This window comes from Opisthocomus hoazin, chromosome 32, assembly GCF_030867145.1.
Source record: "Opisthocomus hoazin isolate bOpiHoa1 chromosome 32, bOpiHoa1.hap1, whole genome shotgun sequence".
NCBI classification, from domain to species: Eukaryota; Metazoa; Chordata; class Aves; order Opisthocomiformes; family Opisthocomidae; genus Opisthocomus; species Opisthocomus hoazin.
The window spans coordinates 1551592-1569407 of record NC_134445.1 but is presented as its reverse complement, the minus strand read 5'-3'; positions in this window follow the sequence as shown (position 1 = coordinate 1569407).

Here is a 17816-nt window from a genome sequence, read left to right as displayed (position 1 = left end):
CAAACTTTCCCAGGATACGTTTGAAGTTTCAAGTGGCAAGATAAGCAAGCAGCCCCATTCTCTGTGCCTCTATGGGAACAGTGCCATGGGCAGATGAGGCTGAGCAACAGCTTTCCACGCTAGCCCCTTCTGGCTGACAGCTATCTGCAGACATTCGCACTTTCGGAGCAGGGCTGCGAAAGGAGCCTGGCTGGGACACCACCATTCCCAGGCTACGTTTGAAGTTTGAGGTGGCAAGACAAGCAAGCAGCCCCATTCTCTGTGCCTCTATGCGAACAGTGCCATGGGCAGATGAGGCTGAGCAACAGCTTTCCAGGCTAGCCCCTTCTGGCTGCCAGCTATCTGCAGACGTTCGCACTTTCGGAGCAGGGCTGCGAAAGGAGCCTGGCAGGGACACCACCATTCCCAGCATGCGTTTGAAGTTTGAGGTGGCAAGATAAGCAAGCAGCCCCATTCTCTGTGCCTCTATGCGAACAGTGCCATGGGCAGATGAGGCTGAGCAACAGCTTTCCAGGCTAGCCCCTTCTGCCTGCCAGCTATCTGCAGACGTTCGCACTTTCGGAGCAGGGCTGTGATAGGAGCCTGGCAGGGACACCACCATTCCCAGCATGCGTTTGAAGTTTCAAGTGGCAAGATAAGCAAGCAGCCCCATTCTCTGTGCCTCTATGCAAACAGTGCCATGGGCAGATGAGGCTGAGCAACAGCTTTCCAGGCTAGCCCCTTCTGGCTGCCAGCTATCTGCAGACGTTCGCATTTCAAGAGCAGGGCTGCGAAAGGAGCCTAGCAGGTACACCATCTTTCCCAGGCTACGTTTGAAGTTTGAGGTGGCAAGACAAGCAAGGAGCCCCATTCTCTGTGCCTCTGTGCGAGCAGTGCCATGGGCAGATGAGGCTGAGCAACAGCTTTCCAGGCTAGCCCCTTCTGGCTGCCAGCTATCTGCAGACGTTCGCACTTTCGGAGCAGGGCTGCGAAAGGAGCCTGGCTGGGACACAAACATTCCCAGGCTACGTTTGAAGTTTCAAGTGGCAAGATAAGCAAGCAGCCCCATTCTCTGTGCCTCTACGCGAACAGTGCCATGGGCAGATGAGGCTGAGCAACAGCTTTCCAGGATAGCCCCTTCTGGCTGCCAGCTATCTGCAGACGTTCGCACTTTCGGAGCAGGGCTGCGAAAGGAGCCTGGCAGGGACACAAACTTTCCCAGGCTACGTTTGAAGTTTCAAGTGGCAAGATAAGCAAGCAGCCCCATTCTCTGTGCCTCTATGGGAACAGTGCCATGGGCAGATGAGGCTGAGCAACAGCTTTCCAGGCTAGCCCCTTCTGCCTGCCAGCTATCTGCAGACGTTCGCACTTTCGGAGCAGGGCTGCGAAAGGAGCCTGGCTGGGACACCAACTTTCCCAGGCTACGTTTGAAGTTTGAGGTGGCAAGACAAGCAAGCAGCCCCATTCTCTGTGCCTCTATGCGAGCACTGCCATGGGCAGATGAGGCTGAGCAACAGCTTTCCAGGCTAGCCCCTTCTGCCTGCCAGCTATCTGCAGACGTTCGCACTTTCGGAGCAGGGCTGCGAAAGGAGCCTGGCTGGGACACAAACTTTCCCAGGCTATGTTTGAAGTTTCAAGTGGCAAGATAAGCAAGCAGCCCCATTCTCTGTGCCTCTATGGGAACAGTGCCATGGGCAGATGAGGCTGAGCAACAGCTTTCCAGGCTAGCCCCTTCTGCCTGCCAGCTATCTGCAGACGTTCGCACTTTCGGAGCAGGGCTGCGAAAGGAGCCTGGGTGGGACACCAACTTTCCCAGGCTACGTTTGAAGTTTGAGGTGGCAAGACAAGCAAGCAGCCCCATTCTCTGTGCCTCTGTGCGAGCACTGCCATGGGCAGATGAGGCTGAGCAACAGCTTTCCAGGCTAGCCCCTTCTGGCTGACAGCTATCTGCAGACATTCGCACTTTCGGAGCAGGGCTGCGAAAGGAGCCTGGCTGGGACACCACCATTCCCACGCTACGTTTGAAGTTTGAGGTGGCAAGACAAGCAAGCAGCCCCATTCTCTGTGCCTCTGTGCGAGCAGTGTAATGGGCAGATGAGGCTGAGCAACAGCTTTCCAGGCTAGCCCCTTCTGGCTGCCAGCTATCTGCAGACGTTCGCTCTTTCGGAGCAGGTCTGCGAAAGGAGCCTAGCAGGGACACCAACTTTCCCAGGCTATGTTTGAAGTTTGAGGTGGCAAGACAAGCAAGCAGCCCCATTCTCTGTGCCTCTGTGCGAGCACTGCCATGGGCAGATGAGGCTGAGCAACAGCTTTCCAGGCTAGCCCCTTCTGGCTGACAGCTATCTGCAGACGTTCGCACATTCGAGAGCAGGGCTGCGAAAGGAGCCTGGCAGGGACACCATCTTTCCCAGGCTACGTTTGAAGTTTGAGGTGGCAAGACAAGCAAGCAGCCCCATTCTCTGTGCCTCTGTGCGAGCACTGCCATGGGCAGATGAGGCTGAGCAAGAGCTTTCCAGGCTAGCCCCTTCTGTCTGACAGCTATCTGCAGACGTTTGCACTTTCGGAGCAGGGCTGTGATAGGAGCCTGGCAGGGACACCACCATTCCCAGCATGCGTTTGAAGTTTCAAGTGGCAAGATAAGCAAGCAGCCCCATTCTCTGTGCCTCTATGCGAACAGTGCCATGGGCAGATGAGGCTGAGCAACAGCTTTCCAGGCTAGCCCCTTCTGGCTGCCAGCTATCTGCAGACGTTCGCACTTTCGGAGCAGGGCTGCGAAAGGAGCCTGGCTCGACACAAACTTTCCCAGGCTACGTTTGAAGTTTCAAGTGGCAAGATAAGCAAGCACCCCCATTCTCTGTGCCTCTATGGGAACAGTGCCATGGGCAGATGAGGCTGAGCAACAGCTTTCCAGGCTAGCCCCTTCTGCCTGCCAGCTATCTGCAGACGTTCGCACTTTCGGAGCAGGGCTGCGAAAGGAGCCTGGCTGGGACACCAACTTTCCCAGGCTACGTTTGAAGTTTGATGTGGCAAGACAAGCAAGCAGCCCCATTCTCTGTGCCTCTGTGCGAGCACTGCCATGGGCAGATGAGGCTGAGCAACAGCTTTCCAGGCTAGCCCCTTCTGGCTGCCAGCTATCTGCACACGTTCGCACTTTCGGAGCAGGGCTGCGAAAGGAGCCTGGCTGGGACACCAACTTTCCCAGGCTACGTTTGAAGTTTGAGGTGGCAAGACAAGCAAGCAGCCCCATTCTCTGTGCCTCTGTGTGAGCACTGCCATGGGCAGATGAGGCTGAGCAACAGCTTTCCAGGCTAGCCCCTTCTGCCTGCCAGCTATCTGCAGACGTTCGCACTTTCGGAGCAGGGCTGCGAAAGGAGCCTGGCTGGGACACAAACTTTCCCAGGCTACGTTTGAAGTTTCAAGTGGCAAGATAAGCAAGCAGCCCCATTCTCTGTGCCTCTATGCGAACAGTGCCATGGGCAGATGAGGCTGAGCAACAGCTTTCCAGGCTAGCCCCTTCTGCCTGCCAGCTATCTGCAGACGTTCGCACTTTCGGAGCAGGTCTGCGAAAGGAGCCTAGCAGGGACACCAACTTTCCCAGGCTATGTTTGAAGTTTGAGGTGGCAAGACAAGCAAGCAGCCCCATTCTCTGTGCCTCTGTGCGAGCACTGCCATGGGCAGATGAGGCTGAGCAACAGCTTTCCAGGCTAGCCCCTTCTGGCTGACAGCTATCTGCAGACGTTCGCACATTCGAGAGCAGGGCTGCGAAAGGAGCCTGGCAGGGACACCATCTTTCCCAGGCTACGTTTGAAGTTTGAGGTGGCAAGACAAGCAAGCAGCCCCATTCTCTGTGCCTCTGTGCGAGCACTGCCATGGGCAGATGAGGCTGAGCAAGAGCTTTCCAGGCTAGCCCCTTCTGTCTGACAGCTATCTGCAGACGTTTGCACTTTCGGAGCAGGGCTGTGATAGGAGCCTGGCAGGGACACCACCATTCCCAGCATGCGTTTGAAGTTTCAAGTGGCAAGATAAGCAAGCAGCCCCATTCTCTGTGCCTCTATGCGAACAGTGCCATGGGCAGATGAGGCTGAGCAACAGCTTTCCAGGCTAGCCCCTTCTGGCTGCCAGCTATCTGCAGACGTTCGCACTTTCGGAGCAGGGCTGCGAAAGGAGCCTGGCTCGACACAAACTTTCCCAGGCTACGTTTGAAGTTTCAAGTGGCAAGATAAGCAAGCACCCCCATTCTCTGTGCCTCTATGGGAACAGTGCCATGGGCAGATGAGGCTGAGCAACAGCTTTCCAGGCTAGCCCCTTCTGCCTGCCAGCTATCTGCAGACGTTCGCACTTTCGGAGCAGGGCTGCGAAAGGAGCCTGGCTGGGACACCAACTTTCCCAGGCTACGTTTGAAGTTTGATGTGGCAAGACAAGCAAGCAGCCCCATTCTCTGTGCCTCTGTGCGAGCACTGCCATGGGCAGATGAGGCTGAGCAACAGCTTTCCAGGCTAGCCCCTTCTGGCTGCCAGCTATCTGCACACGTTCGCACTTTCGGAGCAGGGCTGCGAAAGGAGCCTGGCTGGGACACCAACTTTCCCAGGCTACGTTTGAAGTTTGAGGTGGCAAGACAAGCAAGCAGCCCCATTCTCTGTGCCTCTGTGCGAGCACTGCCATGGGCAGATGAGGCTGAGCAACAGCTTTCCAGGCTAGCCCCTTCTGCCTGCCAGCTATCTGCAGACGTTCGCACTTTCGGAGCAGGGCTGCGAAAGGAGCCTGGCTGGGACACAAACTTTCCCAGGCTACGTTTGAAGTTTCAAGTGGCAAGATAAGCAAGCAGCCCCATTCTCTGTGCCTCTATGCGAACAGTGCCATGGGCAGATGAGGCTGAGCAACAGCTTTCCAGGCTAGCCCCTTCTGCCTGCCAGCTATCTGCAGACGTTCGCACTTTCGAGAGCAGGGCTGCGAAAGGAGCCTGACAGGGACACCAACTTTCCCAGGCTACGTTTGAAGTTTGAGGTGGCAAGACAAGCAAGCAGCCCCATTCTCTGTGCCTCTGTGCGAGCACTGCCATGGGCAGATGAGGCTGAGCAACAGCTTTCCAGGCTAGCCCCTTCTGGCTGACAGCTATCTGCAGACATTAGCACTTTCGGAGCAGGGCTGCGAAAGGAGCCTGGCTGGGACACAAACTTTCCCAGGCTACGTTTGAAGTTTGAGGTGGCAAGACAAGCAAGCAGCCCCATTCTCTGTGCCTCTGTGCGAGCAGTGTAATGGGCAGATGAGGCTGAGCAACAGCTTTCCAGGCTAGCCCCTTCTGGCTGCCAGCTATCTGCAGACGTTCGCACTTTCGGAGCAGGGCTGCGAAAGGAGCCTGGCTGGGACACCACTTTTCTCAGCATGCGTTTGAAGTTTCAAGTGGCAAGATAAGCAAGCAGCCCCATTCTCTGTGCCTCTATGCGAACAGTGCCATGGGCAGATGAGGCTGAGCAACAGCTTTCCAGGCTAGCCCCTTGTGGCTGCCAGCTATCTGCAGACGTTCGCACTTTCGGAGCAGGGCTGCGAAAGGAGCCTGGCTGGGACACCAACTTTCCCAGGCTACGTTTGAAGTTTGAGGTGGCAAGACAAGCAAGCAGCCCCATTCTCTGTGCCTCTATGCGAACAGTGCCATGGGCAGATGAGGCTGAGCAACAGCTTTCCAGGCTAGCCCCTTCTGGCTGCCAGCTATCTGCAGACGTTCGCACTTTCGGAGCAGGGCTGTGATAGGAGCCTGGCTGGGACACCACCTTTCTCAGCATGCGTTTGAAGTTTCAAGTGGCAAGATAAGCAAGGAGCCACATTCTCTGTGCCTCTATGCGAACAGTGCCATGGGCAGATGAGGCTGATCAACAGTTTTCCAGGCTAGCCCCTTCTGCCTGCCAGCTATCTGCAGACGTTCGCACTTTCGGAGCAGGTCTGCGAAAGGAGCCTGGCAGGGACACCAACTTTCCCAGGCTACGTTTGAAGTTTGAGGGGGCAAGACAAGCAAGCAGCCCCGTTCTCTGTGCCTCTGTGCGAGCACTGCCATGGGCAGATGAGGCTGAGCAACAGCTTTCCAGGCTAGCCCCTTCTGGCTGCCAGCTATCTGCAGACGTTCGCACTTTCGGAGCAGGGCTGTGATAGGAGCCTGGCAGGGACACCACCATTCCCAGCATGCGTTTGAAGTTTCAAGTGGCAAGATAAGCAAGCAGCCCCATTCTCTGTGCCTCTATGCGAACAGTGCCATGGGCAGATGAGGCTGAGCAACAGCTTTCCAGGATAGCCCCTTCTGGCTGCCAGCTATCTGCAGACGTTCGCACTTTCGGAGCAGGGCTGCGAAAGGAGCCTAGCAGGTACACCATCTTTCCCAGGCTACGTTTGAAGTTTCAAGTGGCAAGATAAGCAAGCAGCCCCATTCTCTGTGCCTCTATGCGAACAGTGCCATGGGCAGATGAGGCTGAGCAACAGCTTTCCAGGATAGCCCCTTCTGGCTGCCAGCTATCTGCAGACGTTCGCACTTTCGGAGCAGGGCTGCGAAAGGAGCCTAGCAGGTACACCATCTTTCCCAGGCTACGTTTGAAGTTTCAAGTGGCAAGATAAGCAAGCAGCCCCATTCTCTGTGCCTCTATGCGAACAGTGCCATGGGCAGATGAGGCTGAGCAACAGCTTTCCAGGCTAGCCCCTTCTGGCTGCCAGCTATCTGCAGACGTTCGCACTTTCGGAGCAGGGCTGCGAAAGGAGCCTGGCTGGGACACCAACTTTCCCAGGCTACGTTTGAAGTTTGAGGTGGCAAGACAAGCAAGCAGCCCCATTCTCTGTGCCTCTGTGCGAGCACTGCCATGGGCAGATGAGGCTGAGCAACAGCTTTCCAGGCTAGCCCCTTCTGCCTGCCAGCTATCTGCAGACGTTCGCACTTTCGGAGCAGGGCTGCGAAAGGAGCCTGGCTGGGACACAAACTTTCCCAGGCTACGTTTGAAGTTTGAAGTGGCAAGACAAGCAAGCAGCCCCATTCTCTGTGCCTCTGTGCGAGCAGTGTAATGGGCAGATGAGGCTGAGCAACAGCTTTCCAGGCTAGCCCCTTCTGCCTGCCAGCTATCTGCAGACGTTCGCACTTTCGGAGCAGGGCTGCGAAAGGAGCCTGGCTGGGACACCACTTTTCTCAGCATGCGTTTGAAGTTTCAAGTGGCAAGATAAGCAAGGAGCCCCATTCTCTGTGCCTCTATGCGAACAGTGCCATGGGCAGATGAGGCTGAGCAACAGCTTTCCAGGCTAGCCCCTTCTGCCTGCCAGCTATCTGCAGACGTTCGCACTTTCGGAGCAGGTCTGCGATAGGAGCCTAGCAGGGACACAAACTTTCCCAGGCTACGTTTGAAGTTTGAGGTGGCAAGACAAGCAAGCAGCCCCATTCTCTGTGCCTGTGTGCGAGCAGTGTAATGGGCAGATGAGGCTGAGCAACAGCTTTCCAGGCTAGCCCCTTCTGCCTGCCAGCTATCTGCAGACGTTCGCACTTTCGGAGCAGGGCTGCGAAAGGAGCCTGGCTGGGACACCAACTTTCCCAGGCTACGTTTGAAGTTTGAGGTGGCAAGACAAGCAAGGAGCCCCATTCTCTGTGCCTCTGTGCGAGCAGTGTAAAGGGCAGATGAGGCTGAGCAACAGCTTTCCAGGCTAGCCCCTTCTGGCTGCCAGCTATCTGCAGACGTTCGCACTTTCGGAGCAGGGCTGTGATAGGAGCCTGGCTGGGACACCACCTTTCTCAGCATGCGTTTGAAGTTTCAAGTGGCAAGATAAGCAAGCAGCCCCATTCTCTGTGCCTCTATGCGAACAGTGCCATGGGCAGATGAGGCTGAGCAACAGCTTTCCAGGCTAGCCCCTTCTGGCTGCCAGCTATCTGCAGACGTTCGCACTTTCGGAGCAGGGCTGCGAAAGGAGCCTAGCAGGTACACCATCTTTCCCAGGCTATTTTTGAAGTTTCAAGTGGCAAGATAAGCAAGCAGCCCCATTCTCTGTGCCTCTATGCGAACAGTGCCATGGGCAGATGAGGCTGAGCAACAGCTTTCCAGGATAGCCCCTTCTGGCTGCAGCTATCTGCAGACGTTCGCACTTTCGGAGCAGGGCTGCGAAAGGAGCCTGGCAGGTACACCATCTTTCCCAGGCTACGTTTGAAGTTTCAAGTGGCAAGATAAGCAAGCAGCCCCATTCTCTGTGCCTCTATGCGAACAGTGCCATGGGCAGATGAGGCTGAGCAACAGCTTTCCAGGCTAGCCCCTTCTGGCTGCCAGCTATCTGCAGACGTTCGCACTTTCGGAGCAGGGCTGCGAAAGGAGCCTGGCTGTGACACCAACTTTCCCAGGCTACGTTTGAAGTTTGAGGTGGCAAGACAAGCAAGCAGCCCCATTCTCTGTGCCTCTGTGCGAGCACTGCCATGGGCAGATGAGGCTGAGCAACAGCTTTCCAGGCTAGCCCCTTCTGCCTGCCAGCTATCTGCAGACGTTCGCACTTTCGGAGCAGGTCTGCGATAGGAGCCTAGCAGGGACACAAACTTTCCCAGGCTACGTTTGAAGTTTGAGGTGGCAAGACAAGCAAGCAGCCCCATTCTCTGTGCCTGTGTGCGAGCAGTGTAATGGGCAGATGAGGCTGAGCAACAGCTTTCCAGGCTAGCCCCTTCTGCCTGCCAGCTATCTGCAGACGTTCGCACTTTCGGAGCAGGGCTGCGAAAGGAGCCTGGCTGGGACACCAACTTTCCCAGGCTACGTTTGAAGTTTGAGGTGGCAAGACAAGCAAGGAGCCCCATGCTCTGTGCCTCTGTGCGAGCAGTGTAAAGGGCAGATGAGGCTGAGCAACAGCTTTCCAGGCTAGCCCCTTCTGGCTGCCAGCTATCTGCAGACGTTCGCACTTTCGGAGCAGGGCTGTGATAGGAGCCTGGCTGGGACACCACCTTTCTCAGCATGCGTTTGAAGTTTCAAGTGGCAAGATAAGCAAGCAGCCCCATTCTCTGTGCCTCTATGCGAACAGTGCCATGGGCAGATGAGGCTGAGCAACAGCTTTCCAGGATAGCCCCTTCTGGCTGCCAGCTATCTGCAGACGTTCGCACTTTCGGAGCAGGGCTGCGAAAGGAGCCTAGCAGGTACACCATCTTTCCCAGGCTACGTTTGAAGTTTCAAGTGGCAAGATAAGCAAGCAGCCCCATTCTCTGTGCCTCTATGCGAACAGTGCCATGGGCAGATGAGGCTGAGCAACAGCTTTCCAGGATAGCCCCTTCTGGCTGCAGCTATCTGCAGACGTTCGCACTTTCGGAGCAGGGCTGCGAAAGGAGCCTAGCAGGTACACCATCTTTCCCAGGCTACGTTTGAAGTTTCAAGTGGCAAGATAAGCAAGCAGCCCCATTCTCTGTGCCTCTATGCGAACAGTGCCATGGGCAGATGAGGCTGAGCAACAGCTTTCCAGGATAGCCCCTTCTGGCTGCAGCTATCTGCAGACGTTCGCACTTTCGGAGCAGGGCTGCGAAAGGAGCCTGGCAGGTACACCATCTTTCCCAGGCTACGTTTGAAGTTTCAAGTGGCAAGATAAGCAAGCAGCCCCATTCTCTGTGCCTCTATGCGAACAGTGCCATGGGCAGATGAGGCTGAGCAACAGCTTTCCAGGCTAGCCCCTTCTGGCTGCCAGCTATCTGCAGACGTTCGCACTTTCGGAGCAGGGCTGCGAAAGGAGCCTGGCTGTGACACCAACTTTCCCAGGCTACGTTTGAAGTTTGAGGTGGCAAGACAAGCAAGCAGCCCCATTCTCTGTGCCTCTGTGCGAGCACTGCCATGGGCAGATGAGGCTGAGCAACAGCTTTCCAGGCTAGCCCCTTCTGCCTGCCAGCTATCTGCAGACGTTCGCACTTTCGGAGCAGGGCTGCGAAAGGAGCCTGGCTGGGACACAAACTTTCCCAGGCTACGTTTGAAGTTTCAAGTGGCAAGATAAGCAAGCAGCCACATTCTCTGTGTCTCTATGCAAACAGTGCCATGGGCAGATGAGGCTGAGCAACAGCTTTCCAGGCTAGCCCCTTCTGCCTGCCAGCTATCTGCAGACGTTCGCACTTTCGAGAGCAGGGCTGCGAAAGGAGCCTGACAGGGACACCAACTTTGCCAGGCTACGTTTGAAGTTTGAGGTGGCAAGACAAGCAAGAAGCCCCATTCTCTGTGCCTCTGTGCGAGCACTGCCATGGGCAGATGAGGCTGAGCAACAGCTTTCCAGGCTAGCCCCTTCTGCCTGCCAGCTATCTGCAGACATTCGCACTTTCGGAGCAGGGCTGCGAAAGGAGCCTGGCTGGGACACAAACTTTCCCAGGCTACGTTTGAAGTTTGAGGTGGCAAGACAAGCAAGCAGCCCCATTCTCTGTGCCTCTGTGCGAGCAGTGTAATGGGCAGATGAGGCTGAGCAACAGCTTTCCAGGCTAGCCCCTTCTGCCTGCCAGCTATCTGCAGACGTTGGCACTTTCGGAGCAGGGCTGCGAAAGGAGCCTGGCTGGGACACCACTTTTCTCAGCATGCGTTTGAAGTTTCAAGTGGCAAGATAAGCAAGGAGCCCCATTCTCTGTGCCTCTATGCGAACAGTGCCATGGGCAGATGAGGCTGAGCAACAGCTTTCCAGGCTAGCCCCTTCTGCCTGCCAGCTATCTGCAGACGTTCGCACTTTCGGAGCAGGTCTGCGAAAGGAGCCTAGCAGGGACACAAACTTTCCCAGGCTACGTTTGAAGTTTGAGGTGGCAAGACAAGCAAGCAGCCCCATTCTCTGTGCCTCTATGCGAACAGTGCCATGGGCAGATGAGGCTGAGCAACAGCTTTCCAGGCTAGCCCCTTCTGCCTGCCAGCTATCTGCAGACGTTCGCACTTTCGGAGCAGGGCTGCGAAAGGAGCCTGGCTGGGACACCAACTTTCCCAGGCTACGTTTGAAGTTTGAGGTGGCAAGACAAGCAAGCAGCCCCATTCTCTGTGCCTCTGTGCGAGCAGTGTAAAGGGCAGATGAGGCTGTGCAACAGCTTTCCAGGCTAGCCCCTTCTGGCTGCCAGCTATCTGCAGACGTTCGCACTTTCGGAGCAGGGCTGTGATAGGAGCCTGGCTGGGACACCACCTTTCTCAGCATGCGTTTGAAGTTTCAAGTGGCAAGATAAGCAAGCAGCCCCATTCTCTGTGCCTCTATGCGAACAGTGCCATGGGCAGATGAGGCTGAGCAACAGCTTTCCAGGCTAGCCCCTTCTGCCTGCCAGCTATCTGCAGACGTTCGCACTTTCGGAGCAGGTCTGCGAAAGGAGCCTGGCAGGGACACCAACTTTCCCAGGCAACGTTTGAAGTTTGAGGTGGCAAGACAAGCAAGCAGCCCCATTCTCTGTGCCTCTGTGCGAGCACTGCCATGGGCAGATGAGGCTGAGCAACAGCTTTCCAGGCTAGCCCCTTCTGGCTGCCAGCTATCTGCAGACGTTCGCACTTTCGGAGCAGGGCTGTGATAGGAGCCTGGCAGGGACACCACCATTCCCAGCATGCGTTTGAAGTTTCAAGTGGCAAGATAAGCAAGCAGCCCCATTCTCTGTGCCTCTATGCGAACAGTGCCATGGGCAGATGAGGCTGAGCAACAGCTTTCCAGGATAGCCCCTTCTGGCTGCCAGCTATCTGCAGACGTTCGCACTTTCGGAGCAGGGCTGCGAAAGGAGCCTAGCAGGTACACCATCTTTCCCAGGCTACGTTTGAAGTTTCAAGTGGCAAGATAAGCAAGCAGCACCATTCTCTGTGCCTCTATGCAAACAGTGCCATGGGCAGATGAGGCTGAGCAACAGCTTTCCAGGCTAGCACCTTCTGCCTGCCAGCTATCTGCAGACGTTCGCACTTTCGAGAGCAGGGCTGCGAAAGGAGCCTGGCAGGGACACCAACTTTCCCAGGCTACGTTTGAAGTTTGAGGTGGCAAGACAAGCAAGCAGCCCCATTCTCTGTGCCTCTGTGCGAGCACTGCCATGGGCAGATGAGGCTGAGCAACAGCTTTCCAGGCTAGCCCCTTCTGGCTGACAGCTATCTGCAGACGTTCGCACTTTCGGAGCAGGGCTGCGAAAGGAGCCTGGCTGGGACACAAACTTTCCCAGGCTACGTTTGAAGTTTGAGGTGGCAAGATAAGCAAGCAGCCCCATTCTCTGTGCCTCTATGCGAACAGTGCCATGGGCAGATGAGGCTGAGCAACAGCTTTCCAGGCTAGCCCCTTCTGCCTGCCAGCTATCTGCAGACGTTCGCATTTCAAGAGCAGGGCTGCGAAAGGAGCCTAGCAGGTACACCATCTTTCCCAGGCTACGTTTGAAGTTTGAGGTGGCAAGACAAGCAAGGAGCCCCATTCTCTGTGCCTGTGTGCGAGCAGTATAATGGGCAGATGAGGCTGAGCAAAAGCTTTCCAGGCTAGCCCGTTCTGGCTGCCAGCTATCTGCAGACGTTCGCACTTTCGGAGCAGGGCTGCGAAAGGAGCCTCGCTGGGACACAAACTTTCCCAGGCTACGTTTGAAGTTTCAAGTGGCAAGATAAGCAAGCAGCCCCATTCTCTGTGCCTCTACGCGAACAGTGCCATGGGCAGATGAGGCTGAGCAACAGCTTTCCAGGCTAGCCCCTTCTGCCTGCCAGCTATCTGCAGACGTTCGCACTTTCGGAGCAGGGCTGCGAAAGGAGCCTGGCTGGGACACCAACTTTCCCAGGCTACGTTTGAAGTTTGAGGTGCAAAGACAAGCAAGCAGCCCCATTCTCTGTGCCTCTGTGCGAGCACTGCCATGGGCAGATGAGGCTGAGCAACAGCTTTCCAGGCTAGCCCCTTCTGGCTGCCAGCTATCTGCAGACGTTCGCACTTTCGGAGCAGGGCTGTGATAGGAGCCTGGCAGGGACACCACCATTCCCAGCATGCGTTTGAAGTTTCAAGTGGCAAGATAAGCAAGCAGCCCCATTCTCTGTGCCTCTATGGGAACAGTGCCATGGGCAGATGAGGCTGAGCAACAGCTTTCCAGGATAGCCCCTTCTGGCTGCCAGCTATCTGCAGACGTTCGCACTTTCGGAGCAGGGCTGCGAAAGGAGCCTGGCTGGGACACAAACTTTCCCAGGCTACGTTTGAACTTTCAAGTGGCAAGATAAGCAAGCAGCCCCATTCTCTGTGCCTCTATGGGAACAGTGCCATGGGCAGATGAGGCTGAGCAACAGCTTTCCAGGCTAGCCCCTTCTGCCTGCCAGCTATCTGCAGACGTTCGCACTTTCGGAGCAGGGCTGCGAAAGGAGCCTGGCTGGGACACCAACTTTCCCAGGCTACGTTTGAAGTTTGAGGTGGCAAGACAAGCAAGCAGCCCCATTCTCTGTGCCTCTGTGCGAGCACTGCCATGGGCAGATGAGGCTGAGCAACAGCTTTCCAGGCTAGCCCCTTCTGCCTGCCAGCTATCTGCAGACGTTCGCACTTTCGGAGCAGGGCTGCGAAAGGAGCCTGGCTGGGACACAAACTTTCTCAGGATACGTTTCAAGTTTCAAGTGGCAAGATAAGCAAGCAGCCCCATTCTCTGTGCCTCTATGCGAACAGTGCCATGGGCAGATGAGGCTGAGCAACAGCTTTCCAGGCTAGCCCCTTCTGCCTGCCAGCTATCTGCAGACGTTCGCACTTTCGAGAGCAGGGCTGCGAAAGGAGCCTGGCAGGGACACCAACTTTCCCAGGCTACGTGTGAAGTTTGAGGTGGCAAGACAAGCAAGCAGCCCCATTCTCTGTGCCTCTGTGCGAGCACTGCCATGGGCAGATGAGGCTGAGCAACAGCTTTCCAGGCTAGCCCCTTCTGGCTGACAGCTATCTGCAGACATTCGCACTTTCGGAGCAGGGCTGCGAAAGGAGCCTGGCTGGGACACCAACTTTGCCAGGCTACGTTTGAAGTTTGAGGTGGCAAGACAAGCAAGCAGCCCCATTCTCTGTGCCTCTGTGCGAGCACTGCCATGGGCAGATGAGGCTGAGCAACAGCTTTCCAGGCTAGCCCCTTCTGCCTGCCAGCTATCTGCAGACGTTCGCACTTTCGGAGCAGGGCTGCGAAAGGAGCCTGGCAGAGACACCACCATTCTCAGCATGCGTTTGAAGTTTCAAGTGGCAAGATAAGCAAGCAGCCCCATTCTCTGTGCCTCTATGCGAACAGTGCCATGGGCAGATGAGGCTGAGCAACAGCTTTCCAGGCTAGCCCCTTCTGCCTGCCAGCTATCTGCAGACGTTCGCACTTTCGGAGCAGGGCTGCGAAAGGAGCCTGGCAGAGACACCACCATTCTCAGCATGCGTTTGAAATTTCAAGTGGCAAGATAAGCAAGCAGCCCCATTTTCTGTGCCTCTATGCGAACAGTGCCATGGGCAGATGAGGCTGAGCAACAGCTTTCCAGGATAGCCCCTTCTGGCTGCCAGCTATCTGCAGACGTTCGCACTTTCGGAGCAGGGCTGCGAAAGGAGCCTGGCTGGGACACACACATTCCCAGGATACGTTTGAAGTTTCAAGTAGCAAGATAAGCAAGCAGCCCCATTCTCTGTGCCTCTATGGGAACAGTGCCATGGGCAGATGAGGCTGAGCAACAGCTTTCCAGGCTAGCCCCTTCTGCCTGCCAGCTATCTGCAGACGTTCGCACTTTCGGAGCAGGGCTGCGAAAGGAGCCTGGCTGGGACACCAACTTTCCCAGGCTACGTTTGAAGTTTGAGGTGGCAAGACAAGCAAGCAGCCCCATTCTCTGTGCCTCTGTGTGAGCACTGCCATGGGCAGATGAGGCTGAGCAACAGCTTTCCAGGCTAGCCCCTTCTGCCTGCCAGCTATCTGCAGACGTTCGCACTTTCGGAGCAGGGCTGCGAAAGGAGCCTGGCTGGGACACAAACTTTCTCAGGATACGTTTCAAGTTTCAAGTGGCAAGATAAGCAAGCAGCCCCATTCTCTGTGCCTCTATGCGAACAGTGCCATGGGCAGATGAGGCTGAGCAACAGCTTTCCAGGCTAGCCCCTTCTGCCTGCCAGCTATCTGCAGACGTTCGCACTTTCGAGAGCAGGGCTGCGAAAGGAGCCTGGCAGGGATACCAACTTTCCCAGGCTACGTTTGAAGTTTGAGGTGGCAAGACAAGCAAGCAGCCCCATTCTCTGTGCCTCTGTGCGAGCACTGCCATGGGCAGATGAGGCTGAGCAACAGCTTTCCAGGCTAGCCCCTTCTGCCTGCCAGCTATCTGCAGACGTTCGCACTTTCGGAGCTGGGCTGCGAAAGGAGCCTGGCTGGGACACCAACTTTCCCAGGCTACGTTTGAAGTTTCAAGTGGCAAGATAAGCAAGCAGCCCCATTCTCTGTGCCTCTATGCGAACAGTGCCATGGGCAGATGAGGCTGAGCAACAGCTTTCCAGGATAGCCCCTTCTGGCTGCCAGCTATCTGCAGACGTTCGCACCTTCGAGAGAAGGGCTGCGAAAGGAGCCTGGCAGGGACACCAACTTTCCCAGGCTACGTTTGAAGTTTGAGGTGGCAATACAAGCAAGCAGCCCCATTCTCTGTGCCTCTGTGCGAGCACTGCCATGGGCAGATGAAGCTGAGCAACAGCTTTCCAGGATAGCCCGTTCTGGCTGCCAGCTATCTGCAGACGTTCGCACTTTCGGAGCAGGGCTGCGAAAGGAGCCTGGCTGGGACACCAACTTTCCCAGGCTACGTTTGAAGTTTGAGGTGGCAAGACAAGCAAGCAGCCCCATTCTCTGTGCCTCTGTGCGAACAGTGCCATGGGCAGATGAGGCTGAGCAACAGCTTTCCAGGCTAGCCCCTTCTGGCTGCCAGCTATCTGCAGACGTTCGCACTTTCGGAGCAGGGCTGTGATAGGAGCCTGGCAGGGACACCACCATTCCCAGCATGCGTTTGAAGTTTCAAGTGCCAAGATAAGCAAGCAGCCCCATTCTCTGTGCCTCTATGCGAACAGTGCCATGGGCAGATGAGGCTGAGCAACAGCTTTCCAGGATAGCCCCTTCTGCCTGCCAGCTATCTGCAGACGTTCGCACTTTCGAGAGCAGGGCTGCGAAAGGAGCCTGGCTGGGACACCAACTTTCCCAGGCTACGTTTGAAGTTTGAGGTGGCAAGACAAGCAAGCAGCCCCATTCTCTGTGCATCTGTGCGAGCACTGCCATGGGCAGATGAGGCTGAGCAACAGCTTTCCAGGCTATCCCGTTCTGGCTGACAGCTATCTGCAGACGTTCGCACTTTCGGAGCAGGGCTGTGATAGGAGCCTAGCAGTGACACCACCATTCCCAGCATGCGTTTGAAGTTTCAAGTGGCAAGATAAGCAAGCAGCCCCATTCTCTGTGCCTCTATGCAAACAGTGCCATGGGCAGATGAGGCTGAGCAACAGCTTTCCAGGCTAGCCCCTTCTGCCTGCCAGCTATCTGCAGACGTTCGCATTTCAAGAGCAGGGCTGCGAAAGGAGCCTAGCAGGTACACCATCTTTCCCAGGCTACGTTTGAAGTTTGAGGTGGCAAGACAAGCAAGCAGCCCCATTCTCTGTGCCTCTGTGCGAGCAGTGTAATGGGCAGATGAGGCTGAGCAACAGCTTTCCAGGCTAGCCCCTTCTGGCTGCCAGCTATCTGCAGACGTTCGCACTTTCGGAGCAGGGCTGCGAAAGGAGCCTCGCTGGGACACAAACTTTGCCAGGCTACGTTTGAAGTTTCAAGTGGCAAGATAAGCAAGCAGCCCCATTCTCTGTGCCTCTATGGGAACAGTGCCATGGGCAGATGAGGCTGAGCAACAGCTTTCCAGGCTAGCCCCTTCTGGCTGCCAGCTATCTGCAGACGTTCGCACTTTTGGAGCAGGGCTGCGAAAGGAGCCTGGCTGGGACACCAACTTTCCCAGGCTACGTTTGAAGTTTGAGGTGGCAAGACAAGCAAGCAGCCCCATTCTCTGTGCCTCTGTGCGAGCACTGCCATGGGCAGATGAGGCTGAGCAACAGCTTTCCAGGCTAGCCCCTTCTGCCTGCCAGCTATCTGCAGACGTTCGCACTTTCGGAGCAGGGCTGTGATAGGAGCCTGGCAGGGACACCACCATTCCCAGCATGCGTTTGAAGTTTCAAGTGGCAAGATAAGCAAGCAGCCCCATTCTCTGTGCCTCTATGCGAACAGTGCCATGGGCAGATGAGGCTGAGCAACAGCTTTCCAGGCTAGCCCCTTCTGCCTGCCGGCTATCTGAAGACGTTCGCACTTTCGAGAGCAGGGCTGCGAAAGGAGCCTGGCAGGGACACCAACTTTCCCAGGCTACGTTTGAAGTTTGAGGTGGCAAGACAAGCAAGCAGCCCCATTCTCTGTGCCTCTGTGCGAGCACTGCCATGGGCAGATGAGGCTGAGCAACAGCTTTCCAGGCTAGCCCCTTCTGCCTGCCAGCTATCTGCAGACATTCGCACTTTCGGAGCAGGGCTGCGAAAGGAGCCTGGCAGGGACACCATCTCTGCCAGGCTACGTTTGAAGTTTGAGGTGGCAAGACAAGCAAGCAGCCCCATTCTCTGTGCCTCTGTGCGAGCACTGCCATGGGCAGATGAGGCTGAGCAACAGCTTTCCAGGCTAGCCCCTTCTGGCTGCCAGCTATCTGCAGACGTTCGCACTTTCGGAGCAGGGCTGCGAAAGGAGCCTGGCAGAGACACCACCATTCTCAGCATGCGTTTGAAGTTTGAGGTGGCAAGATAAGCAAGCAGCCCCATTCTCTGTGCCTCTATGCGAACAGTGCCATGGGCAGATGAGGCTGAGCAACAGCTTTCCAGGCTAGCCCCTTCTGCCTGCCAGCTATCTGCAGACGTTCGCACTTTCGGAGCAGGGCTGCGAAAGGAGCCTG